The 27,231-nt window shown below is 45.8% G+C and overlaps 2 long non-coding RNA genes and 1 pseudogene across 2 annotated transcripts in view; 1 reads left to right on the top strand and 2 right to left on the bottom strand.

The window, feature by feature from the left end:
- LOC135898989 (uncharacterized) overlaps positions 1-27,231 on the top strand; it is a 125,955-nt gene that overhangs the window by 84,242 nt on the left and 14,482 nt on the right. The gene's annotated exons all lie outside the window — the stretch shown is intronic.
- The window catches only part of LOC135902991 (uncharacterized), a 157,987-nt gene that overhangs the window by 121,026 nt on the left and 9,730 nt on the right, over positions 1-27,231 (bottom strand). The gene's annotated exons all lie outside the window — the stretch shown is intronic.
- On the bottom strand, positions 15,735-27,039 carry LOC135902974 (protein GVQW3-like; annotated as a pseudogene).

Raw genomic sequence — 27,231 nt, 5'->3', positions numbered from 1 at the left:
CCCTCCATGAAGAGGCAAAGCAAACCAGTAAGCCTTATGCTGACACCTGGCGTAGCAGGAGGAAAGGTAAGAAACCACCCAATACATCCTTCCATACAATAATTACTAGAAGAACTGTGGCGCAGGTGTCTACAGAAGCGGCAATCGGGGCGGTTTAGCGAGCATGGTTAATTATGGGAAGTATAGAGATTTGCCTAAACTTCGTCCTTTCGCCTTTAAATGTGTCTCCGACTTCGTAAATTCGTCACTTTCAACAAAGTACTGCTCAATAAATAACTAAATAAATATCATCAAGGTCATCCACCAGCAGGATTCGAACACAGGACCTCTAGCAAGAAGGCCGACATAGAAACCATCACGCCACGGACGCGTGCCTCCACAGGCGGCATAGAACGCCCTTATTAATTTCTTGCGGGCAAGCCACCATTTTGAGACGCTTGGCGCGTTTGAATCTGGACACCTCGACAGGTTGAGCCGCTATTAGAGATTGTGCGTGTTCGCAGAGTATTGTACAGGCGCGGTAGGGAAAAGCCCCAAAATAAGTAAACTTTTACGCTCAGTGGTGCGCTTTGTCTTTTTCACAGCTCCGCTGGTAGCACACATTCAGAGTGGAATGTCTGCTATATCTTGTCAAGTGATTGACATTTAAAAAAAAAAAACAGCCGTGTCTTTCCGCTCCTAACGTGACTGCCTGAGAACACGACGGGCTTCCACGGCAGTGTTCCAATATTGGCTGTCCCTGTTATCTCGCTTGTGTTTACTTCGCAGCTGAGAGTAGGCGGACATTGAGTACTAGCGCCGAACAACGGGACCGCAGTTTTTTTTTCTTGGTATGGTGATCTATTCTAATTTATAACCACCAGAATAAGGCAACTGCACTAATACTTATTCGACCGAGGCCCCGTACTCGCCGCCGGATCGAGGTAATCCGCAGCCGTTACTTAACCGTTAGAATTGTCTCGGATTAGCCAGATGACGTTGGCTCCCGGGAGGGCGTACGGAGGTAAGGGAAGGGAAAGGGGGATTGGCCGAAAACAAAAGGCCGACCGGGCCAGCATGGACCATTCGGCGCTCGCTTTCCTGGCCATGGCCCCGGCTAAATAAAGACGTACGGTCGTTCACGGAACAGTGGCGCATTGGCCGTGGCCGATAAGCTCGCAGCTAGCCGCCTTCTGCCTTTCCCACTGGCGCGCCTTCCTTACTATCTCTTGGCCTCATTTCTTTCTTTTTGCTCTTTTGTGCCGTGAGCTGCAGGCGGTCTTGCTCGGGCATCGCGACGAATCCCAGTCATCGTGTACGAGGTGCTTTCGCGACTCGCACAAACTCTCGCACATGGAGACGCGAAAAAGGAGGAAAACCGGAAAGAGTGAAAGGACAGAAAATGAAGCGGAGCGAGAGAATTGAGGACGCTGAAAAGACGAGCAGGAAGTGAGGAGGAAAAAAAAGGAAGAAAAAAAGAAACTGCGGTGAAGAGTTGCCTCCTATAAATTTGGATTGGGAGAACATTTCCCAGAAGTAATCCGCTCCAACGTTGGGGGATGCGTTGCGCTTCTCGGCTGCTAGCGCTCTTTCAGTCTCTCCGGCTGTTTGTTTTGTCATCGCGAAGAGCCCAAAGAAAAAAAAAGGACATAGGGGACCAAGAGAGAGAGAGAGAGAGAGACATGGCCAAGCGCCTCGAGCGTAGTAAAAATTTACAGTTGACGAGCAAACTAAACAGTGACCGAGTAAAATGGCAAAAGCTAACGTAGACAGCAGCTACAGTATCTGGCGGAGCGAGGATGAGAGCAAGGCCGAGATATTTGTGGGATCGAAAAAAAAAATGGAATAACGGAGAAACAATCTTCGATACAAACGAGAAAAAAAGACAGCAGAAGAAGGCTTAGGGCGACAAGAGGATAGGTGGTGTAGGTGGGGTGGAGGTACCGTATTAATAAATCAATAAAAGCAAACCAGCGAACAAAATGGTCAGCGCGGCACCGTCGGATGCAGCGCGAAGACGCCTGGCCGCAATAAAACACGGCGGAAGTGGCGAACGACACGGCTGGCCATAGCCGCGAGGCGGGCCTCTTCGTGCGGCAACAGCAGAGCGCTCCTCCCGAGGCCCTCGCCGCCACTGGCAAGTGCGCAGCGTGCGTGTGTTGGGAAATGGCGCTTCTTCTGTATCAAACCGGAAATATCCGGCGGAAGTAAGTTGTGCTCGTTTTTCACGGAAGAGCTATTGGCCTGGCCGGCCGTTTCCGGCGACCATGGCAGGCCGAACTGGGGAGCGCGCGGTCCGCGTTTGAAGCGTGGTCATTGGGGGCTGTCCTCGCACGCCGCCCCGAAGACGACCACTCCGCTGCCCGGCGCCGACCGGAGGAAATGCGCGAGCGCCGCCGCGGCGGCGACACGTGGGGCCTGCTCAACGAGCGCGCCCCGAGGACACGCCACTGGCGCTGAGCGCCGAGCGGCTTTTGTTCTTCCAGAGAGTTGGCCAAACATCGCCGAAAGCGGAGTGTTGCGAACGTAGGCCTGGACAGGGCGCCACGCTTCGTCGTAGCAGCGCCGTTTTGACTCTGCACGTTTCCCCGGGTGCCGCTGCCCGCGCTATCTTCCACTTGCTAAGTATGCAATGTGTCAAAGAAACCAAAAAAAAATGAAAAAGAAACCAATGTGCCGAAACAGAAGTAGGGTTATACAGCGAAAAGTTTCCTAAATGAGGTAAAAATTAGCAGCGCCCTTAAAGTGCATTATTAATAGAGGTTTCATCCGCACGACCGACTCCGTCTGCAATTGTCGTTACGCTCTTTGGGGTTCTATGCTTGTTGTTTTACATTCACGCTGGACTTTGAGTAACAGATACTTGGATAGTACAAATTGCTCGTCAATGCCTTTGTAATGCGTGATGGCCATCCTGATTGGGTTTATTGCGCGATGTGCTTCAAACGAAGCATAATGTGATTAAACTATAAGTGAGATGAAAGTGCGCCGTAATGCAGTGCTAATTGTGACAGCAGGTGAAAACTCTAACTGGGGGGGGGGGGGGGGGAGTTGCTGTGCTCATTCTCGCCCCATTCTTTCCGTTACGCCGATGAGAATGGCGAAAGTAGTCAACATGGTTATCCCGTCTTCGCCATGCCTCCTTATCATCCTCAGCTTCACCTTCGCCACAGGTTTAAGACAAAGAAAATTTCGCCCAACTTCACAGCATAGCTCGTGCTACACTGCGATACAAATCAAGCCACCCCAAGTTCGCTTCTACAGGGTGTACATATTAACATGGGACAAGCTATTAAAAAGCACGGTATACGAGATACGTGGACGGCGCCAACGATGTTTTGTCTGCAGAGGTCTTCCGAAAACTGCAGTATCTTTTCTATTATGCTTCTTCTTCTTCTTAGGCTTCTCCCATACTTCTCCAACTATTCCGGTCATGTGCTAATTGTTGGCATGTCAGCCTTGCAAACTTCTTAATCTCATCCGGCCACCTAACTTTCTGCCGCCCCCTGCTACGCTTCCCTTCTCTTGGAATCCAGTCCGTAACTCTTAATGACCATCGGTTCTCTTCCCTCCTCATTACATGTCCTGCCCATGCCCATTTCTTTTTCTTGATTTCAACTAAGTTGTCATTACCTCGCGTTTGTTCCGTCACCTATAGTCTGCTCTCTTCTTATCCCTTAACGTTACACCCATCATTCTTTTTTCCATAGCTCGTTGCGTCGTCCTCAATTTAAGTAGAACCCTTTTCGTAGGCCTCCAGGTTTCTGCTCCGTACGTGAGTACTGGTAAGACACAGCTGTTATACACTTTTCTCTTGAGGGATAATGGAAACCTGCTGTTCATGATCTGAGAATGCCTGCCAAACGCACCCCAGCCCATTCTTATTCTTCCGATTATTTCAGGCTCATGATCCGGATCCGCGGTCACTATCTGCCCTAAGTAGATGTATTCCCTTACCACTTCCAGTGCCTCGCTACCTATCGTAAACTGCTGTTTACGATAGTTAACGACTGAGACTGTTAAACATTACTTTAGGTTTCTGCAGATTAATTTTTTGACCCACCCTTCTGCTTTGCCTGTCCAGGTCAGTGAGCATGCATTGCAGTTGGTCCCCTGAGTCACTAAGCTTGACCAAGGCTAATTATCTAACATAATAATTTTGATCTAGTGGTGTAACCTTGAATTTCGAAATTTTCTTTCTGTTAGGAAATCATATTCGGTTGATTTCATCCCCCCTTCGTAATCCTTAATCAGCATTTCTTCTTGTGTTTTTTCTTGATATTTCCAAACACGAAAAAAAAAATAATTCTGAAGCGAGCGCGGAGCCCGCACGCCTCGCATATGCGACAGCAGCGCCGGGATAATGTAACGGCTGCAACCTGAGTCTTAGCACCCGCCGCAGATTGCCTCCAAGGTACGACGCGCGCGCGGCGTATTCGCTCAACCGCGCGCACAGCCAAGGATGCGCAGCCACGGTCTGGCTCGAGGTGGAGACGACCGCTTTCCTCCCTTACGCACGTTACCTCCAGGAATGGACGCGCACCAAGCCACCGTCCTTCTCGACTCATTCTCAAACGCTTTGGCTCTCACCCGCAGCATACGGCTCGGGCCAATCATTCTTATCGCGCTTGGACTTATTACGTACTACGAAGGCGAAAATATGCCAGCTGCGGCCATGTAATTACTACCGTAACAAAAGACTTGCGAACTTGCGGAAAACCTGCGGGCAGGAATCCGTTGGTCCCGTTTTTAGACCTCGTAGCCTGTTTTATGTGTTAGCGTGTGCCCACGTTAGCTGCGACATCCTGTATAGCACGCCATCTTGACCTACAAGGTTGAGCCAATCAACACATATCCGTTCTGCGAAATTAAAGAATTATTCGCGACATAAACAGTCACTTCGTGAGCATCTCTAGAGCACACCAATCTGCTAAAACATGAGAGCATGATATTCGATGGTTTCTTTTTTTTTCACCTTTTCAGATGTTACATACGAGCGTCAACAGTCAGCGTGGAAGGCAACCCGAGAAGCCTTTGCTTTCTTAAAATAAAATGTTGCCCTCCCCCTACCACCGGGATCCGTATCTAATGCTCGAGCGGCAATGTGCACCTCGGGACGGGTGCGCACTAAACAGTGCACTATCGCGCAGCACTCGCTTTTGCTAATTTATGCAGGCTTTCACCCCTAATGCAGATTCTGAGAGTGATGGCCTCTTTACATATGCTTCTGAGGCAGAAACAGGCAATACTAAGCGGACGAGGCAGACTTGCGGATTGGAAAGAAATTTTTCTCCAGAAAGTGGTGGTGCTATTTGGGGACAGTTGTGATGTTTCGTGCTCCTAAAGACCGATAATAGGCGTGGGAGAAAAATAAAAATGAGGAGCTTCATGGCATCTGCAGCAGTCCCATTTCAAAGATCATGTTATTTGATTTTTTTTTCCTTTAGAGATAGATGCGCCGGACGGTAGTGTACGTCAGAGCCGACTATCCTAAATTCTAAAACTTCCTTACTCAAGGTTTGTCTCATCTACGGGCACAAGCAGCGAAAACACAGTTCAATAACTATACTATGGCCGTTCATTATACAGGAGTGACAATCCAGGATACTATGCTCCTAATATCCATCCAGCGAGCCAGTTTATGAACTTAATGTGTTCACATTGCCAGAATAATTGCTTCAGCCTCACGTTTGTGTTTGTTTCCTCCTGAAACTATGCATACCTAAGTGAGTTGCGTGAAATACACAGTGTGGTGCTTACTTTATTTCTTTAGAGCCGTCCTCCTTATGTTCAACGGTTCAATGCAACCAAGAAATATACTCATGGACCCAAAACAAGGTGCGAAATAGATAGAATTGTATAACGCTTGGTGCATCAAGGAACATCTTGCATTTTGTTAAACACTGGACCCTGTCTAAGCCAACAATAATGCGGTTTGTCTTTTCCTTATCATCAGATTTGTTTTGCCTATTTCCTGACGTGTAGAGCGTAGCTTCACAACAAGGCACTGCCTGCTCTCTATTGCTCCTGTCGCCCGGAAAGCCCCTTTTCTCTTTTTTCGACCTTATTGATGTCACACGCGCACCCACTGAGTAAGTGGTTGTTTGTCTTGTATTTGCATCTAGAGGAAAAAGCAGCACAGATCTCGCTGGCTTCCTTTCCCACAGCGCCGTATTAGGGCCCGGTAGAGCAGGGCATGCACAAGGGAGCCTTCAACGATTCCCCAAGTCGAGCAGATGAGAACGGCGGAATGGGAAACCAGCACTGCGAAAAGCACAAATCCTCTTAAGCTCTCGTTTCCGCCGCACCTCGGCGACTATATAAGGGGATTTTCCCAGTTGTGGCAGTCTCCCGGGTTGGCCTCTATTTTAATACGATTTCCGCGGGCGCTAATCTCGCCCCGGACTAAATGAATCTAGATAACATGGGCTCCTCTTATTGAGCAGACGCTCGGCATCTTATCTAGAATTTCGTGCATCCTTCCCTGGATTTTTTTTCTCACCCAGCTCATTTGACGTGCCCTGATATTGACTGACATAAGGTTCGTTATGAGACTTCTGTATCATACAGCGTGACAGTCAAAGTTGTTTTTTGGAAGAGACGGAGGGAATGCGCCGAAAACTTCGACGGCGAATGCAAACATTTCTCGCACCGCTCACGAGTTAATCATCTTTGCTGTCTTCAAACGCCGTACACGGTAACTTTTTTTCTTTTTTTTTCTTTGGTAGACAAAACGCGTCCTCAGATTGATTAGATTTTGGGAATCTAGGTCACGACAGAAATAGGCTCGTAATTGATGTGTGCGCTCCATGGAAATTTCATTTAACAGTTGTGTTTTGAGGCCCGCTCGTTCGGCTTCAGCTTAAATAAAGGATGCGATGATGATGTTTGGTTTCGCACATAATTTTAAAGTCCAGGTGGGAGGATAACCTATAGATAACCCATATCTGAGCAGGTCCTCTCCATGCCCGTTGCCAGGATGTGCGTGGAATAGAAACGCTATTCGGCTTGCAAATGGCTCAAGCAACCATGCGGTAAATATTTCTTTTGTCATCGAAAAATAACCCGAAATATTGGAACGCGAAGAACAAAACGCTTATGAAGTGAAATTACGAAATGGTTGAAAATGAAGTGAAACGATTATGTCCCAGAGGAATAGAAAATAATCACGTTGAGATCGGTAAACATTACTACTTGAGTACGAAGTTCCCAGATTCCATAACGGAGAGTTATGTGGGTTTGGTGGAGGTAAAACACAGAAAGTCTTGGTCGGCAACTTTCTTTTTCTTGTTTTCCTTTTTTGCTGAAGCTCTTCTCCATTAAGCGGGCAGCATACAGTCGCAAAGAGTAGCCTTTATATCTGGCCGACACGACAGATAGCCTTTCATTTCCTTTGGCTCAGCCTTAGAGTCGTCACCCTTCCCGTACGTGGACCAGTTCAGTTAGGAAGCTGGATGCCCTCCTCCCCTGCACTTCCCTCTTCCGTAATGATCCATGGGCACTGCTCGCCAGGCGGTTACTGCGTAGTAGTAATTTCACAGCTGCACAAACCTCTCATTGTAGAGGAGCCAGATTGCCGAAAACTGCAGTGCATGGACGACGCTTCGCTTTGTACGCCAGAAGGTTATTTCACTCATCTGTGAAGGTAGGGGAGGCCTTAAAATCATCGTCGGTGGTTTTTACACTTGGCTCGCTTGTGGCAGTACTGTGTTATCACGGAGGGTGACGTCTCTCGTCACATTCCGCTGTGCATTAGAATAGAGAAATTAAATTCTGGTGTTGGGGGCTGATAGTGAATGAAAGACATACCTCTAGACACGGCTTTTTGCATGTGCCACAGATTTCAAGGAAAAGCCATATAAAAATGTTTAACTCCAATCATGAAACTGGCTTCCCCTTGCGTTTGCGAACAGCGTGTTAACCGATTACTGCTACATACTTCCGACGTATATTGAGCTTTGCGTTGCTCTAATTCCGTCCTCGTAGTTTACTGCAGTTTGATCACAATGTGTACAAATGAATGCGTTGGTAGCTGTAGTTAAACACACATATCTGTGGCCTCATCCCTGAAACACCCTTCAGTACATATTTTTTGTCAGCTAACGGCAACATTAGAATAAAAATATGATTGCGTTTTAATTCCTCGTTGCGGCTGTGCACGTTTCACGAATCTTAATATCTTTGAACCAGAAGATATGTGGGGATAATTTTTAAGTTTTCCGGATTTTCTAAAGATCGTATGGGGCATAGCATAATTCTTGCCCTTGAGCTGGATTATTCGAAGAGGCGAACGAAACACACAAGAAATCTAAACACATATTTAACTAAGAAAACTCACTAATTAACTTCTAACTTAATCACTTTACGGCACCTATTGCAATTTACGATATGTTGCCGGGAAGTTTGCCAGACATATCCACTTGAACTGAATCTCCAGGATGACACCAGTTTCGAAATATTATTTCCAATATGTGGGACGAAACGCATGGGCGTTCCATTTACTTTTGAGCCTAAATACATGAACAAGTGTTTTGTAAAAAAAAAATAATAAGAGGGACAACAGTGCAGTTTTACGGCGAGTTTGACGGTGCATATATCTCGAAAGTGATGTCATCCTGGAGAATCATTGCAAGTTTATACACCTTGCAAACTCACCGGCTACAATATGTGAATTGCAATATGTACCGTAAAGTAATTAATTAGAAAGTTAATTAGTCATAATTTACAAAATTATTTGAACCTGTGTTGCGATTTTTCGTGCAAGTAATGTTCACCTCTCTGAATAATCGTGCTCAAGATCAAGAATTAGGTTATTGCAACAGGTCATTTCAATAAATTTCTGAAAAATTTTCAAAATGATCACGCCATTATATCCATAGAAAAACCTCTGCGTACATGACCGAACGTACTACGGACACTGTTTAAGGTAGGTAGTTCTGTTACGCCAGTTATACTATATTGCTTATGGGCGTGCCTAGAGCGGGAAGAAGCCATGACTTCCAACGCTGTAATAAACATGACCACATTCGTAAAAAGAGGGGGGGAAACACACGATTTTCATACCACTTGGTTTTGACAGCGAATTACTTCCAATTGTGTCAGCAGACTGAATGATAGAGTCATCGTAATAACGAGAAAAGGCAGAACACCGCAAAAATAGAAAATCATTAGCCATTACACTCTGTGAAGGTGGATAAGCAGTGAAGCTGTTTAGCACACGACACAGAGGTGACACAAAATTTTGAAGAAAGGCATAAACTAATTCACCAAGATTTTTATATGCATTCGCGTGGAAAACTGGAACACCACCCCGAGGAGCCGTAGGGAACAGGACACGTGTGACGTTTCGACGGGACCGCCGCCAGGGGAGGGCGGAAGGAAAGGAAAGTAGATACACAAGCGCTTGGAACACCGACAAAGAGAGGACAGTGCGAAAGTAGACATTAGTCAAAGCATAGTATCTGTTCTGAACAGCTTAACATGTGATACAGGCTCTATTTGGACCCAAGATATTTAACTTATTTTTGCAAGTTCGAGGAGCGCTTGTAGCCTTGCTTGCTGAGCGCTTGTAACCTCAGCCTTACGGGGATATGAGCCATTGCATTTTTTGCTTGCTTACGGGGGTATGAGCTACTGCATTTTGCTATTGTGCTTTTTGCGATCTACCGGCCTGAGTGAACGACTTTAACTGGAACGCCTTTTGTGTGTGTGCCTCCATGTGTGCGTGTTTCTTTTTTTCCTTTTTTTTTTAGCGTTTTCCTCTCTGTCATCTTTCTAACCCCTATCCCCCATCCCCAGTGTAGGGTAGCAAACCGGAGACTCATATCTGGTTAACCTCCCTGCCTTTCCTCTTCATTCTCTCTCTCTCTTTGCTTGCTTACGGGGGTATATGAGCGATTGCATTATTTCCTTGCTTACGGGGGTATGAGCCACTGCATTTTTGCTTGCTTACGGGGGTATGAGCCATTGCTTATGATGATAGATGCCTGCTTTGAGCTTGTTCTTTAAAAAACGTACGCTGTTCTGTACGTTGTATGCGTGTATCTAATGAATGTACACACTGTTCGTTTCACTTTGCTGAGCGCTTGTAGCCTCTGCACAACGACCTAGGTAGCACTCAATATCTTCGAAACGTCGTATTAATGGATTGAACGTCTCAAATAGATTTTTAACCAAACCCGTCGCAAGCAGGTTAGCTTAAAAACGAGAGGTGAATACGTTTCGTAAGCTTTTCATAAGACTCGCCGTATGTGTTCAATTAGCGCACTGGGGTTTCGACGGCGCCATTCTTGGCGGGAGAATTCTACATTTATCCAATGGCACTCGTGGTGTCAGTTGTTGCGGCACTAGCATGAGCTCGGCTAAGAAAAACAAGCCTTAATGTGGTGTTGACCTCCTGTCAGAAGACACGAAGGATTGCAAATGAAGTTGACACCGCAACAGGCCACGATAAAATAGTGCGCGAGTGCAGTAAAATTGAAGCCCCTCTTTGTGACTGAGACGACGGCTCCACCAGCGCAAATGTGAAACGACCGATATGTCACTCTCATTGTTTTGCAAATTTATTCATACCACGGACTATCGTCGAATGGAACCACCTGACATCGCACGTAGCTACTGATGGATACGCAGCTAAATTCAAAGAGCTGCTACACACTGAGCCTGACCTAATTGATTTATGTTAAGTTTTTAGGCGTTTCATTTTCACAGTTTCTTACACAGTGAGATGTACCTTACCAATGGCATGTTAATTTTTCTCCTGTTTCATTTTGTAAGCATTATTGTGCGCTATATTTATTAGGTGTTTTTCTATATTACGCGTAAAGAAAGGTATCGAGTTAAAGAGCGAACATCACTTAATAATACATTGGAATACAGGAATACATTGGCGCAGCTGTTCCTAGGAACGGTGCTTTGCAGAGAGTGTTGCGGTGAATTCTACTATGAACACAATGTGCACAAAAACAATTTGCAGAAACCAGCGTCGATGAATGTCACTACAAGCGAATAGCCCGAACGAGCGAGCGAACGAAAGAACGAGAGATAGAGAGAGAGAATTATCGAGAGAGCGAACGAACGAGCAAACGAATGGAACGAACGACTTCCCTGCAGATCAACAAACGAGAAGAAAGGGAGTTAACCGAGTGGACTGATTTTTATTAGTCATATCAAAAGAAGCCAACAAACACTGACACCAAGGATAACATGAGGGAAACTACTTGTGCTTAATAAATTAAATGAAGAAACGATAAATTAAGGGAAATGAAAGTAGATGAAAGAACAACTTGCCGCAGGTGGGGAACAATCGCACAACCTTCGAGGGAAATTAAAGTGGTTGAAAAAACTACTTCCCGCAAGTGGGGAACAATCCCACAACCTTCGCATGCGAAGGTTTTAGGATAATTCCCCACCTGCGGTGTCACTGTTCCTTTAGTTCATTGGTGTCAGTGTTTGTTGGCGTCTTATCATCTGCAGACCAACCATACGACGACCCTCCCCTGACCTTTGATATACCATAAAAACAACCGGAGACAGAAAGCTATTCGCTTTAGTATTCCTAGAACTCAACGGTATGGGCTGGCCCCGCTTAGGCGCCTATCTTGGTGTGATCGCTCCTGCTCAGACGCGCCAATCTTCTCTTAAAACGCTGTGACCCCAATGATGCGGCACTGACGGCGTCAAAAATGAAAGGGGAAAATGAAAGGCCTGCGCAATGCACAGTGCCAACTCCCAGCTCACCGCTTTTGCTTCAGACGGAGTGCCATCGAGCAAGCTAGTCAGCGGCCGCAAGAACAACGGAAGAGAGGGCGGCGTATGGCTTTGCACGACGTGATTCACAGTCGATAAAAAGAAACGCGCAACGCGCACGACACGCACGACGTGCGTACCAATCCCTAACACCGCGGTGCTTCAAAAACCCATCAACTAAGCATCAACTACCATCAACCCGATCCAACCTTACTCAAGACGGCGATACCAGACCGTTCTCACATCGGTCACATGACCAAGCGTGTGGTCAAGGCTGCCGTGCGAAACCGGGCTGTGCATAGTTCCGCAATTGCGCTCGTTTGGGCAGTCGCGTTTTGCTAACTGTTGTGGGCTGCGCTGTCCACGCTGTCCTTTCCCATGCATGTTTTGCAGCGTTTTGTAGTCTTACTTTGCACTGCGCGTGCAGCGATTTATTTATATGATTTGAACTTGGAGAGCAACTGAGTTTTTCGTTGGAGTGCGCCGAGTTGAGGACACTAATTTGCTCTTCAAGCTCAATGTCTTGTCGCTATGGCAATGTGGGGCGCCTTTTCAGTTCTGTTGTAATTAAGGCGTTAAGAGCAGTATTAAAATGAAAGTTAGAGAGACGAAATGTTGCTTCTGGGTGCCTGGCATCGGGATCGGCCGTCATGCGTGGTATTTCAGTCTCCCGTTTAGCAAGAATGTTTCACACAAGAGAACTGAGAAGCGGGCTCTTTGTTAATGATTCATTACGAGTACGGTAGCGCAAGATATGGGGTGAGGTGCCCGTCCTACATCCTTGGCATGTGTTACAGCTCAATCATAGAATTTGGCGAGAACCACACCCTGCTGTTATCGCTTGCGATTAAGCTGCTTCGATTGTTTTTTGGCCCCTTTTATCCCACGTGATTGGTATTTCATGGTTTTAAGACGAACTTTGTGCCCTATATGAGACGGCCGAATTCGATTTTCTTTGGCACCTCGGAACGGTAGCAATATATTGCGCTGCTTCTAGCTTTGTTCTTGTTATAGTTTTTTTTTAGTTCGCGAATGGATACCGCATATACTCTGCGTAACTCGCTAGTGGATATTGCATTCATGAGTCGTGAATCCCCTTGGCGTAAAATATCCTGTTGCTCCAGGTAGTCACTATATTTTGCTGTTTGTGACTGGTGCTGGCTGGTCTCCACGCTGCGTGGCCTTAGCGGCGCTTAGTCGGCCATCTGCCGAGTTCGCGCGTGTGCCATGTGTACGCACAAAGCTTGAGGAATGCTCGCGTGTTTCTTTTAAAATCGATTTGTGCGCTGTTCGTGCACTTCGGACAACTAGGCATCCGCTGTTCTTCATCCTTGTGCAATAAATTTTCCAAGCGCACGTCAAACAGAGGATCCTCTATGTAGGCATTCAGGCATGTCAGTACACTAAGTTGATGAATAAAAGTGCATAGCATTTGCTCCTTAGAGTGCATGTAATATGGGATATTTGCACAGCAATTTTAGCCCTGTCAGTGCGGAATTGATTCGTGCGGGATTAATTGCATATCTTGGTCCCTGCTTGGAGGTCTTAGTAGAAAACGTGATGAGAAGGCGACAGTGTGCCAATAAATGAAACAATATTGGACTAATGCTTGAAACATAGCGTGGTGTCTTGCATGGTAGTAAGCAGTTGACAGGTGACATAAAACGCGATAAAACTTTAAGCGCATAGTGGCTTTAATTCTTGCTATATTGCAATGTGCCAACTGATTGTTCTCATTCAGTCCACTGGTATCAATACAGTGGCCCTTTAAGAAAGGGCGGGAGAATATGTGGATATACATAGGGGCATCTTCCCACATCTGCTTTAAAGGACGTCCTCCAAATCGTTAAGAAAGGCAAGAAACCAGATTGCTAGCACAGAAGGGCGAATGAAGGCAATTGACATTGTCGTTACATAGGCTGTCACTAATTTCAGTTGAAATGCCTAGTATACTTAATGCGGAATCTATTTATTATGTGCCCATTTCATTGAACAGCCTGTCCAAAAATATTTCCGCAATACATTTTGATAGTTAGCATTGCTTATACTTATTTTATGATCTGGACACAGTGTTGTAGTTGTATATATTGTGTACATGCCACTTTCATAAGTCATAAAATTTACTATATCTTTCACATTGTAGCTTAAGTGTGCTGTTATATGTTTCATTGCAAGCTGAAAAAATTTTACAGAATGTGTAGGCCCGCCCACTTATCTGACAAGCACACCAATAGGGAACACTTAATGTTCAGTGCTACCTAGTGAAGAGTGAGGTCATGCATGTGCCAGCGGTGGTAGGGAGGCAAGTCGTTCGGATGAAGATTCTGCATTTGCATTCAAAACATTTTAACTACCAGCATAGTGCAAAATACGTGTCCACTTCAACGAAATGAGCACCAGTGCAAACATCTGGGCATACCTTTCCAGAGCAGTGTTGCGTTTGTCAACCCGTCCCAAGTTCCGAGAGGTCAATCTCACCGCTGCCACTGTTTGCGAAGTCGGGGGTCCGTGCGTCCAATGATGTTTCCATCGATGGTGCCGTGCCAGGTGCCGAAAGAAAGGGTTCCTTGCAACGTTTAAGAGAATTAAGAAAAAGGAATATATTCGAAAATCTACATGGTTGAGAATACAAAACGGCTCCAACTATCGGAGCACACTATGGTAGCGTCTTGGCGTGTTCGAGTCACACTGTTTCCGAGCGTCCGGTTCAGCCGTCTGGATCTGCTTTTTATGCCTGCGTCGCCATTGTTCCTATTTTCCACCAATCCGGTGCCAGGCGACAGATGGCGTAAGGAGACCAATCCCGGCGTTGGTGAGCTGGTTGCCCCTTTCAGTGCGCCACACGTATCGGATACGCACACACATCACTGGGCACAAACGTGATCATGCCAGTTTGTACGGCTCACAGGTGAGAAGAAGTGTAGTCTTGTACGGACCATCACTCCGGCGTGGACAGGCTAATTTGGCAGCTAACAGGTGTGAAGAATCGTAGCGTGAAGCGTGACAACTGCATGTCGCAGGAGGTGGCATTTCCCACTCTGAAGGGCCGCCGGGCACAACAGCAGCAATTGCTTGTCACAAATGGCGCTGGGTTCTTAGTAGCGCGTGGCTAGTAACTGTCGAGTCATCTTAAGTAATTATGGCGCCAAGCTAGTTGGCTTAAACGAGGACATACTTCGCAAGAAACAGTTCCGCCAACAGTTCATAGTGGTTAATAACTTTTCCTCGCCCCGTTGCCACGTATATTCCGGTGTTCCTCAGGGAAGTGTTCTAGGGCCCCTTTTATTTTTGATCTATATTAATGGCCTACCGCTTAACATATCATCATGCATGCGCTTATTTGCGGATGATTGTATCATATATCGTACAATTACGGATGTCGAAGACCTCATCTTCATGCAAAATGACCTTAACATTATTTCCCTTTGGTGCAAAATCTGGCTTCTGTCCCTTAACCTATCCTAATGCAAGCTCATAACCTTCAGTCGCCAACGCAGTAATTCCAACTTTACATATGTCTTCGATACTTTACCTGTATCCGAAGTTCCATCATATAAGTACCTGGGCGTGCATCTAACACATCATCTTTCCTCGCCCTTGCACATCACCACCATTAGCGCCAAGGCTTCCAGAACTTTGGGTTACTTACGTCGTAATTTACGAAACTGCCCGACCAATGTCCGTAAACTTGCCTACCTAACATACGAGGCCTGTTACAAAAGTATCCGACATTCGGCCGAAGAAAATAAACTGGCATAACTGGAGCGTTGGAAACTTAATCACCCTAAAAGTAGTCTCCTTGGGACTCCACACACTTCTCCCAGCGGTGCTGCCATTGTTGGAAGCATTCCGAGAAGGCCTCTTTCGGAATGAGTTTAGCTCAGCCGTTGTTGTAGCCATAATGTCCTCTCTTGTCTGAAACAGCGCTCCTTTCAATGGCCTCTTGATTTTGGGAAACAGCCAGAAGTGGCAGGGGGCCATATCAGGAGAGTAAGGAGCCTGTTGAACTACAGGATTCCGGGTTTTCGCCAAAAAATGGTCTGAATCAAGTGCGAGGAATGTGCAGGAGCATTGTCGTGATGGATGCGCCAATTTCCTGTTGACCACAACTCCAGTCTCTTGCGCCGCACAGCATCACGTAGGTGACGGAGGACATCACTGTAGTACTTGTTGGTGATTGTTCGACCCTGTGGTGCGTACTCGTGGTGTACCACACCGCGGGAGTCAAACAAAGCAGTCGGCATCACTTTGACGTTGCTGCGCACTTCGCGGGCCTTCTTTGGTCTTGGTGACGTGGAATGCTTCCACTGTGACAACTGGGATTTAGTTTCCGGGTCGTACCCGTACACCCAAGACTCGTCACCAGTGGTTATGGCATTCATGAAGTCTAGGTCACTGTTTGTGGAATCCAGCATGTCCTGCAAAACTTCAACACGAAGTTGCTTTTGCTCCACTGTGAGCAGCTTCGGCAGGCATTTCGCCGCGACTCTCTTCATGGCCAAATCTTCGATCATAATGGAATGTGCAGAAAAAATGCTGATGCCCACCTCTTCCTCAATTTCTCGGATAGGCACACGATCGTCCTGCATCACCACAGCGTTGACTTTGGCAATGACATGGTCATTTCGGCATGTTGATGGCCAACCGGAGCGTGGATCGCTCTCCACCGATGAGCGGCCGTCTTTAAACCGGTTGTACCACCCCTTAATCTGTGTGCTGCTCATAGCGTCGTTACCGAAAGCCGTCCGAATCTTCCGAATAGTTTCCACTTACCTGTCGCCCACTTTCTGGCAAAATTTGATGCAGTAGCGCTGCTCCAGTCGCTATTCCATTTTCCTTGCAATAAAAAAACCGACGAGAGAACTGCGCACTACCTCACTCGAACGCAGCGTCTCAGCGACTGACGCTATCGGCGGGCGGGAAAAAATTCGCGCATGCGCATGAAGGTTCAACGTCGGCTGACGCAAGAGCGCTTGTTTCATATCCATCATGTATTCCCCCCCCCCCCAAAAAAATAATAAATAAGGTCGGATACTTGTCTAGCAGACTTCGTACGTCCATCCTCGGCTCGAGTTTGCGTCATCAATCTGGTCTACCCATCAAAAATACCTAATTTCCATAATCGAAGCGATACAAAACCGTGCTGCTCGTTTCATCTCTCAAAAATACAGCCGTCATCTCAGTATAACTCCAATAAAAGCTGATAATACTCTCGAATCCTTAGACACCCTTCGTTTTGTCGCTATCGTTTGTTTGCTACATAAATATATAAACTGCGTTTATCTTTCACCTGTGCCCCTCGAATCCCCCATACGCATGTGCAATCAATTAAACAATCATCGCTCTTTCAAACGCATCTACGGCCACATGCGAGCATTCAACTCATCGACACTGCCCAGAGAAATAACATTATAGAATTATCTTCCAAACAAAATCGTTTTAGTTGACGATCACGCATCGTTCCGCAACCAAGTGTATCAGCTTTATACATCTTAAATACTGTAACGATGTTTCCTTGTGACCCGCCGTGGTTGCTCAGTGGCTATGGTGTTGGGTTGCTGAGCACGGGTTCGCGGGATCGAGTCAGGGCCACGGCGGCCGCATTTCGATGGGGGCGAAAACACCCGTGTACTAAGATTTAGGTGCACGTTAAAGAACCTCAGGGGGTCAAAATTTCCGAGTACTCCACTACGGCGTGCCTCATAATCAGAAAGTGGTTTTGGCACGTTAAACCCCATAATTTAATTTAATGTTTTCTTGTGAATACGTGAGGGTGTATTGTCGCCATTTTGTTCTTTTTTTTTACCGTACCACTTGTTGCCATGCGCCTATTTCCAGAGCATTGAACATGCTGTCTCCACCCCTAGTGTATTTTACATTCTTGCGTTATCGCGCCTTTACGCACCAAAACCTTTGTGTAACTATAGTGTACTTGTTTCATGGTACCTTTTGTTTATTTGTACTATGTAACCACATTGTATTGTTTGATACTGCGTTGCTTCTGTTAAACTTGTGTTTGATTCAATCGCTCGCCTTACTCAATGTTCCTGGCTGAAGCTGTAAGGAAATCTGAATAATAAATAAAGAGTAGCATTACTATACGAATTTAGATGACGTAATTCTTAAAGCACTACCGCGGAGCCACGCCTAAGCACCTAAATTCTTCACTTTTTGCTTTAGTCCCGTGAAGCAGGAGGTTGAGAACGAGAAAGAAAGGCGGCTTGTCGAACCAGACGCGCGTTCAACTAGCTGCCCTGCTGCCCTACACCGGGGAAAAGGGTTAGGAGGAGAGAGAAAGGAGGAAATGAGCCTGTCAGAGGGACGTAGGCACAAGCAGTGCACAAGCAGTGCGCAAGTGGTGCATGACCATCACGTCTACAATCGGTCAATGTATCCGTAGGTCGATTTCACAAACCGTAGCCACGCCCGCATTGCCTTGTGTGCCTGCGACGCATGGCCATGGACTAAGAATCATTGTTCTTGAATTGCTCCAGGGAACATTCCGCGAGTGGCTGCAGAGCGTGGCGCCTTGAGGAGTAAACTCTAAAAACTAGGGAGGGTATCGCAGGAATGAAGCAGCCAATTTACTCTTCAGAGCGTTGTTTTACTCCCGCAAAATGTCGAGGGGACTGAAATGCATTGTTCACTTCGTCCCTAAGGAGAGAGTGAAATGTGATTTTCACTCTTCCCTTCTGAGAGAGAGTAGAATGCTCGTTCTACTGTTCCGGCAATAGAGAACAAAACGTAGCGTAATCTTCTGCTTCAACTGTAGGAGGTTGGCCCCGAACATGGCGATGTATCACTCACGCGCGCTGAGCAAAGAACACACCGTTTTGCTTCTAAGAGAACAGGCAGCCACAGTTCAAAGGAGCGCGGAGCGGGTGCTCTACTTTTTCACTTGGAGGTGCTCCACCACGCGCGCTCAACATCGCCAACCTGCACAGCACCAAAGAAAGGGGATCTGTCCAGTGAGCAGCAACGAAGGCCATCCAATGGAGATCGTGTGCCAGCTATCTCGCGTCGTGGCGAAAACACGACAGTCGTTCGTCATTCGTTGGATATAACAACAAATCCTCCACGGTAAGTGAATTCTAATTTAGGTGCACATTCTGCGTATATGACATGCAATCGTCAGAAAGCCTTCGCGGCGCTTAGCCGGCGCGATTGATTAACAACGGACTAGGCAAGCACGCTGTGTCCCTCGATGTATATCTAAAAAGCCAGTCGTCGCAATAACTGCATGTGATTTTATCACTTGCCGCTATCCGTAAGAGCTTTGAAAATCGTAAACGTTGCCAGAACCATGGTATGTTCAATAAGACGTGAGGTGAGAGGATGTTTAAAATGGTTTGTTTACCAACCAGCCATGATTCCGCGCCTATGCGGAGTGTGCTTAGGGTGCGTTTTGTGTTTGAATTTATTCAGTTAAAATTAAATTATGGGGTTTAACGTGCCAAAACCACTTTCTGATTATGAGGCACGCCGTAGTGGAGGACTCCGGAAATTTCGACCACCTGGGTATCTTCAACGTGCACCTAAATCTAAGCACACGGGTGTTTTCGCATTTCGCCTCTATCGAAATGCGGCCGCCATGGCCGGGATTCTATCCCGCGTCCTCGTGCTCAGGAGCCTAACACCATAGCCGAATTTATTCAGTGTGGCAGTCTACTGTGTATGGGACGCTGTTGAAATAAGGAGTCACATAACAGAAGGCGTCATTTCGCTGGCGGCATGCTTTCCTTATGAATAAGCCACGCGATTGACGGTGTCTTTCGCCAATGGGTAATCGCGACCACTGAAGTTACCTGTAGCTCTAGTGCTAGTTAGTTTGCCGCCGACATTCAGCTGCATGCAGCAAGAGGTCAGTTGGGCGCGTTATCTTGAACTTACTGAAGGCGCATGAGGAATTCATGTTTTATACATGAATAAAGTATAAACCCCGTATAAGCGATCTTGCGCGCGACAGCGACAAGCGATGCGATGGAAGTGTCTCGCGTTCGCTCGTCGCCTACAAGTCGTACTCCGTGCCAGCTACGATATTGAGCAACGTCTCCCCCGTGTTGCCGGTATGAGGGCTGCAAATACGCGTCAAAACTAGCGCGACGCGTGCTTTAGTAATTTATGTTTATGTATCTTGTTGCAAAAAGTAGCATAAAATATTTCCGAAGGTCTTGCATTAGGTTCTTATCCTTGCGCGTATAAAAATTCAATCGTTTGCTCGTTCCGCGCGACAATCGGTAGTATTTGAGTAATGTACATCCAGTTCCGGCTTCGCGTTATTGGCTAGTCGCTCATAGCACTTCCGGGAGACGACCGACAACTTCTAGATTTCCAGAACCGAGCGATATGTTCAAGCAACGGCCCGTTTTGTCGCTTGAAACCGTCGCTCGTCGCCGTCGCGCACTAAATCGCTCTCATGGGGTTTAGCCCTAAGACTGAACTGATTTTGATGATACCCGCCGTGGTTGCTCAGTGGCTATTGGGTGTTGGTTGGGTTGGGTTGGGTGGCTATTGGGTGTAGTGGTGTTGGGCTGCTGGGCACAAGGTCGCGGGATTGAATCCCGGCCACGGCGGCCGCATTTCGATGGGAGCGAAAACAGCCGTGTACTTAGATTTAGGCGCACGTTAAAGATCCCCAGGTGGTCGAAATTTCCGGAGTCCTCCACTACGGCGTGCCAAATAATCAGAAAGTGGTTTCGGCACATAAAACCCCATATATTTTTTTTTTGCTCGTGTATTGAAATGGTGTGATTATATGTCTGATTTTATGTCCCCTGTTGCGGTTTGGAGCATGGTGCGAATCTGAAAAGCTGCTTTTGTCCACGAACTCGGTGAAGTGTCAAGCAGAGACATGTATCGGCATCCAATATAATGGCTGCTGTGTGGAATTACAATTGCAGGGGCGCTTTGCATACGCTAATTGTTTTGGACATGCCTGTGGATTTTCTTATATTAGTTGGCGTTTCAGAGTTATGTCATATCAACAGCTAAATCACCCTTCCTCAGAAGCTTACAAGTGGAATGTGCGGATCTTGCTACTGCATGGCAGATCAAAATGTGTTTATCGTACGCGTGAAAATATATGCCTGTTATCGTGATAACGCATTCAGATAAAAGAAAAAGCGTGTTGCCTCAAATTATATAATGTATCAAGTATATCACACGGAGCAACACACTGAGATGAAGACATCAATTCGGTTGTTCTGTACATATAACGCATACCTTTGCAGACTGCAGAAAAATCATTTGTAGATAAGGCTGAAAACTCGTAGTTTAGAATACGATTCGAGTATTGCGAGCTAAGTATTCGTATGCGTAATAGAAAATGAACTATTTGGTATTTTCTAATATCGAAACTAATCAGATGTTTTGCAACAACTATTAAAAAAATCTATTTACTGTCCTGTGTCTACCAGAGAAAGTTTCGGAGATTATAAGGAGTGAAGACAACGACAAAAGTTTTCAAAGAAGAGTGGTAGCAAAATGGGTAATTAAGCTTTTGTTTCATTTCCATGGCGGAAGCCTGCGTGCATGACAGCCTCTGATTTTCGCTTGTAGTCCGTCGTTTAATGAATCTTCCAGCTAGTCATGGTTTAGCTTCGTCTTTTACGCCACAACCAGCCCTTATACGTGTGATGACGGCACACAAGTCCTTCAGCAGCCTTTCTCTCTTTTTTTTTTCACACTTCTGATACGTTTCCGGCAACCATTTGTTTAGCGGCAACCATTTACTCAGCAGCTATATATCCTTGGAAGGCTTGCTTGCAATCCGGCTCCAAATATGTTGAGATGCTATTCGTGTAGTTTTTTTGTAATGACAATTAGTAATTTTATGTTTAAAACTGATCCGAATTGTCTGTGTTACATAGTTGTTTTATTTTTCACTAGTCAGTACAAGCGCGGTACCGAAGTGTAACGAAATATGTGTTCCTGCTTTAAGAAGAAGCTTTAGCTCGGGCACAACTCCGACTCGGCCTACTCAAATACATGTAAAACGCAAAAGCGCTTTTCTGCGATAACACCTGGACGATTTTAATGAAATTTGCTACAATTGAGATAGAAAGTTGAATTCTAGAGCCTGTTGTTAGCGAAATTTCTACTTAAGGCCTGAATTTTGTTAAAAGAATTGTCGGAAATTCGAACGTTCGAAAAATATAGACGCACGAAGTTTATAAATTAATACCTCTGCATCAAGAACAGAAATCGCGGCTCTGTAAAGGCATCCATTAGATAATTCGAAGCGTACAAATCCGATGTGTCAATTTAGGTCTTACGCGAATTTTTTACGTTGGGTACAAGGGTTCTGCAAAAGCTGCATTTGCATATTACTGAATTTTTTTTAGAATGACGTTATACATATCATTTTTTGTCCGCTGTAGATGTACCATCAGAGGCACTTTACAGAACTGTGATATCATTCTCTTTCCTGAGTTAGAGAATTGTAAACTTGATAGTTTCGTGTTCTGAAAATTATTGATTTTTGCTAATTTTTCACTAAAAATGGATGACCTAATTTGAAAATTCGAAACCAACAGTCACTAGATTTTAAGTATTTATTTTGAATGCAACAAGCCTTGTCAAATTTGGTGCATTGTTTGCATAGAAAATGAATTCTCCTTTTACATTTATTTATATAGGAGCACCCGACCTAAAGCTTCCTCTTAAATATATGCATCTTCGTTTCACTATTCCATATTCGATTCAATATTTCATATGTACTATCAGTATTCGATTCGCATTCGAAAAAGTTTGTATTTGCCCTCCTCTGTGTATTTTGGATGTGGATCACCCAATGCTGAGCATGTATGAAACTCATTGCAACAGCAAATATATATATATATATATATATATATATATATATATATATATATATATATATATATATATATATATATATATATATATATATATATATATATATATGTATGTATGTATATAAACCAGAAGAGAGGGGGTTAACTGAGGGTGCCGATTTTTATTAGTCATATCATGAGAAGCCAACAAACACTGACACCAAGGACAGCATAGTGGAAATTACTTGCGCTTAATAAATGAAATAAAGAAACGATAAATTCATGGAAATTAAAGTGAATGAAAAAACTGCTTGCCGCAGGTGGGAACAGCACCCATAACCTTCGCATTGCGCGTGCGATGCTCTACCAATTGAGCTACCATCGCATCCACTTTCTTGGGTATTTATATGTCCTAGTAAGAACCTGGGAGTGTTAGCCAGCGCCACCACTCACATACCTTGGCGGCGGACGTGCAACGTCCTTTTTGCCGCAGGCGACACGAGAACGTGATCTTTTTGGGTGAAGGCAACTGGTCAATAAACCCACACATGCTACCTGAAGGCATCAATGTTGCCAGATTCGAGACCCTCGTTGTGGGTTCGGTTCCCACCTGCGGCAACCTGTTTCTTCTGCCACTTTATTTTCCATTAATTTATCGTTTCGTTATTTCATTTATTAAGCACAAGTAATTTCCACTATGTTGTCCTTGGTGTCAGTGTTTGTTGGCTTCTCAACTTAAGCCAGGGATTAAAAATATGCAAATGCCACGTAGCTGGACAGAACAAATGTAATGTTGTTTGGCGTCAGTTGCGGATACTCCAACTATTTCTTTCACTCCACCTAATTAGAAAATTAGTCTCAATTATTTAATCAAATTCCGAATATAATTAGACGAACAGTGTCAATGATAAAATTGTGGAGCGACATGAAAAACACCCGGTACAGCTTTCTGTTGCACAGTATTCTTTGGAGGGTGCTTAAGAGCTTAAGGCTTAAGGGCGTAAGACATATTGGCTTATATAGGCTTATGGCATTGGGCTTGAGGCACTTCGTTTCGAAGTATAACTTTAATAGCACATTGATTAAGTTAACTGTGTACGATGGGTTTATTTTTTCGTCATAGCTACGCCCCATGCATGTTAAGAAGAGCAATTAAGGCCCCATCAACAGACTTTTTCACATCATTCTGGCAGTAAGTACATAAGGCTTCTGCAGTGAAACACCCTAGAATCCAACTCAACGCCCTATCTGTATACTGTCGAGGCGGTACCAATCTATGAGCAAATAAGCGCGATGGCTGCATCGATGGCAGAAAATTACACAGAGCTTGAAGTTTTTGCATTGATATGCGTATTTCGGTGAAGAAAACGAATATTCTTAAATCCTTTTCTTATACCATTGACCCTCAATCGGCTGTTCCATAGCTCCGTTTCTCACTTGTTATCAAACATACTTTTTCTCAGCATATTGTGGGGTGGGAGAAAACAAACTTCCTAGGGTTAAGCGCCCTGAGTCATATAAAGGTTGATCTGCTGCAAGAGATACCATATAAGCAGAAGACTCCAAGGTCATTTCGACTTCCTGGTGTTTTTTTTTAATTACCGTGCGCCTAAAACTCTTTCAATGGTCTTTTTTGGGCACTGGCTTAATCATTATGCGGCTGCCAGCATCATGAAACAGACCCGCAACGTCGTGCTCGGTAACAAAAAACGTCAGCGGGTCAGCGACATAAATGCGGCTAGAGGTTAAATGTGGCTAAAATCTCCGATGAGCGTTGCGAAAAGCACAACGAACAGACAGGCACAGTGCGTATAGTTTATTACGCGATGCTACATTTCAATAGTCAATACAAAATACCTTGGTGTCTCAAGAACACCAAGAACACCCTCGAGCGAACTCGAGTTAGTTACTTTCCTTGTAACGGCGTAGCGCTTTTTTTTTCGTGTTTGTATGTATATCGTTAGCTGGAACAGTCCGTAAGGAGTTGTCCAATTGAAATTAATGCAATTTCGTAGCGTGAGCAACAACCGTGTCTGTCTTTCCATAGGCTGCCCAAGATATCTGCGTCACAGTTATTAAACGGTTTCCTGTTTTTTGCAGAATACGCGCCATGCGACCCTAATATTGCATACTTGTCAGCAAGGAGCGGTGATACGTGGTAATGCCCGGATATTGTGGACGAATTTATCTGATATTTACCGAGCAAATTTATTGAGCGGTTGCACCATGATGCCAGTTAATGCTATAATTAATTTATAATTCCGTTTCTGTGCAATGAAGACCAAATATCAAAAATCACCGATCTTGCAACACCAATTCAGTAACGTGATCTCGCCTTTTTTTTCTCCTTCACTGTGTCTATACTATCCAAAATATCAGATGTGGAGTTTCACGGCAGTCGCAGCCCATCATATGAATAGCTTCCACCCTTTGCGCATCATAAATTCCTCAAAGTAATTGGAACAAGCTTACTGCCCCCTCCTTGGCGCTATCGAAAGATGAGTGGCCGACATCTTCATTACTGGACTTCTCCGGAGTACATTGTCTGAACGGCTGGCTTAATATTTACCACTGTTTTCGAAAGAAAATTGCAATGAGTCACTGAGGAGGCACCAGTTTAGAGAGCGCAAGAAATGTATAAACTAAGTAGAGGAAAGCTTCACGGTGAGAAAAAATAGCGTAAGAAAATCCTGGTTGCTCTTCCTACAAGCATCAGGCATCGCAGAATCGCATGCCGTCCACGTTGCAAACTATGGAGCGGCTGTCTCTCGGATGTCTTTAGGATGTTTCAGGTCAGATCCTGCACCATTTTTTTTACTTTCATATTTGCTTGCGCCAACGTGGACTTCTTCGCAAGTGGTTCTTGTGCGTCCGTGTTTGTGCCTGTGTACTCTTTGTCAAACTGTCATTCGTCGGGTCAAACAGGGGGACCCGATCCGAGCAGTCGGACTCGGTCCGATGAATCAAGGCGTATCTGTGTCTTTTTACCGCTGTTTATATTTTTTTATGTATATCTCTTTAAATTTTGCGAGTGGTGTGCTGTTTCCTTCTGATGGACACTTCTCGTTGCGATATTACTAGTAGTCGTTATTTTTTACTTTGCTTTCGAAGCGTCTCTTTCTTAAAGGACGTGCTCGCTGGTGCGCCTAGACAGGCTTCCGCTGTCCCCGCTGAATAACGCATGAACCTTATCTGAATGCGTCCTCATCCATGACATCAAAGTAAACATGGAGGCTAAATATGCGACCTTTCTGACTTTACTTCGGTGTTCTGCTTGCTGCTTGCAGAGCTTCATTTTCTCTTTCGTGTCACGGAACGAATATACGCAGTTTTTGTTTTAGTTTCTTTCTTTTCTTTTATGACGCCAATGTAGGCGCCTCAGCTGTTGTGGAGGGACAGAATGCGCGCGCCTTTTTAAGCCCCTCGCACAGCTCAGCGGCTCACACTAGCCGCATGTTGCGGACCGCTGATTTGATGATGTAGGCAAACAACCTGGCATGGGAAAGCAAGCAGATGCATGCGGGTTTCAGTCTCTTGAACAGGAAATTTATTCTTAATGACAGTTTCTGCCCGGTTTCAGGTTCGCAATCTGCACGCGAACGCACTTGCGCCTGGCGTTATGCGGGAGACTCGGTCCGATTCGGTGTCCGATCCGGCGCCCGACGCACCGGAACGCCAGCCGGAATCAAGGTGTTTTGCCGTGCCGAAGTGCCGGATCGAACGCCCGGCGTGCGACAAACCGGGCAGATTTTCATCGTCCGACGCGTCCGACAACCTCACCGTCGTTTGGCCGCAGCCAATGACAGCGCGGCTGGCATGTGACCTTCTCTGACGTTCCCTTCACGGAGGCGGCACTGGCGGGCCGGTTTCTCACCGTCTTTCATTTTTTTTCCTTGCCAGCTGCAGTTTGTGTCCGACACGAAATAGTTACCGGTTCAGTAAAACTTCTTCGAACGTTTGCCTGTTCTGCAAAGCAGCACCTAGCACACTAGTACTAAGCTACTGGCGAGATCGGGAGCCGCGATGCGAGGGCATTTCGCGGGCAGACAGCACACCGACCTTCTTAGCGAGGCTGCTCGCTTCGCTTGCACGTTTGCTCTTCGCAGCGACTGCGTCGAGTAAATGAATGGTATTCAATTACGGGTGACCTGAGTGCACAGTGTTAATCGTTTTCGCAAAAATAAGCGCTCTTCGACGAGCTCCGGCGGGATCGCTAGCGCCGTTGGCCGCAGCGTCCGCCTAGCTAGGCCTACCGGCCCTATCGCTGGCTTTCAGCGGAGCCGTCAGTGGACAACGCCTTGTAATGAAGTTTTCTGTCTCTCGCAAGGGCATAATTTTATTCACAGTGTTCGCGTAAAGCGAAGCAGTGTTGTGCAGAGTTGTTTATGTCGCGTTTCTCGACGTGGTTATGAAGTCTTGCGAGCGTACAAGCCGGGGCGCTAAGTCAAGGCGGAGCTTACGCGCCGCTCGCTCGTCCGGATGCACGCACCATGTGCCCCGAATCGTCGTATTGCCGCATGCCGGAGCATGCAACGCCGCACGTCGGATCGGACGCCGAATCGTACCGTGTGTCTTCTGCTTTAGAAGCTGTTGTGAAACGCTGCGTTGAGACGTTGGGACCGCTAGCGCTTTTTGCTAATCGTCAGAGCATTACACGTCAAGCGTAAAATACGGTCGTGGCTTAGTTGAGCTCAGGAAGATGTTTTTTTTC

Source organism: Dermacentor albipictus, chromosome 1 (genome assembly GCF_038994185.2).
Source record: "Dermacentor albipictus isolate Rhodes 1998 colony chromosome 1, USDA_Dalb.pri_finalv2, whole genome shotgun sequence".
Classification (NCBI taxonomy): domain Eukaryota; kingdom Metazoa; phylum Arthropoda; class Arachnida; order Ixodida; family Ixodidae; genus Dermacentor; species Dermacentor albipictus.
This window is presented reverse-complemented; position numbering and strand designations above follow the sequence as displayed.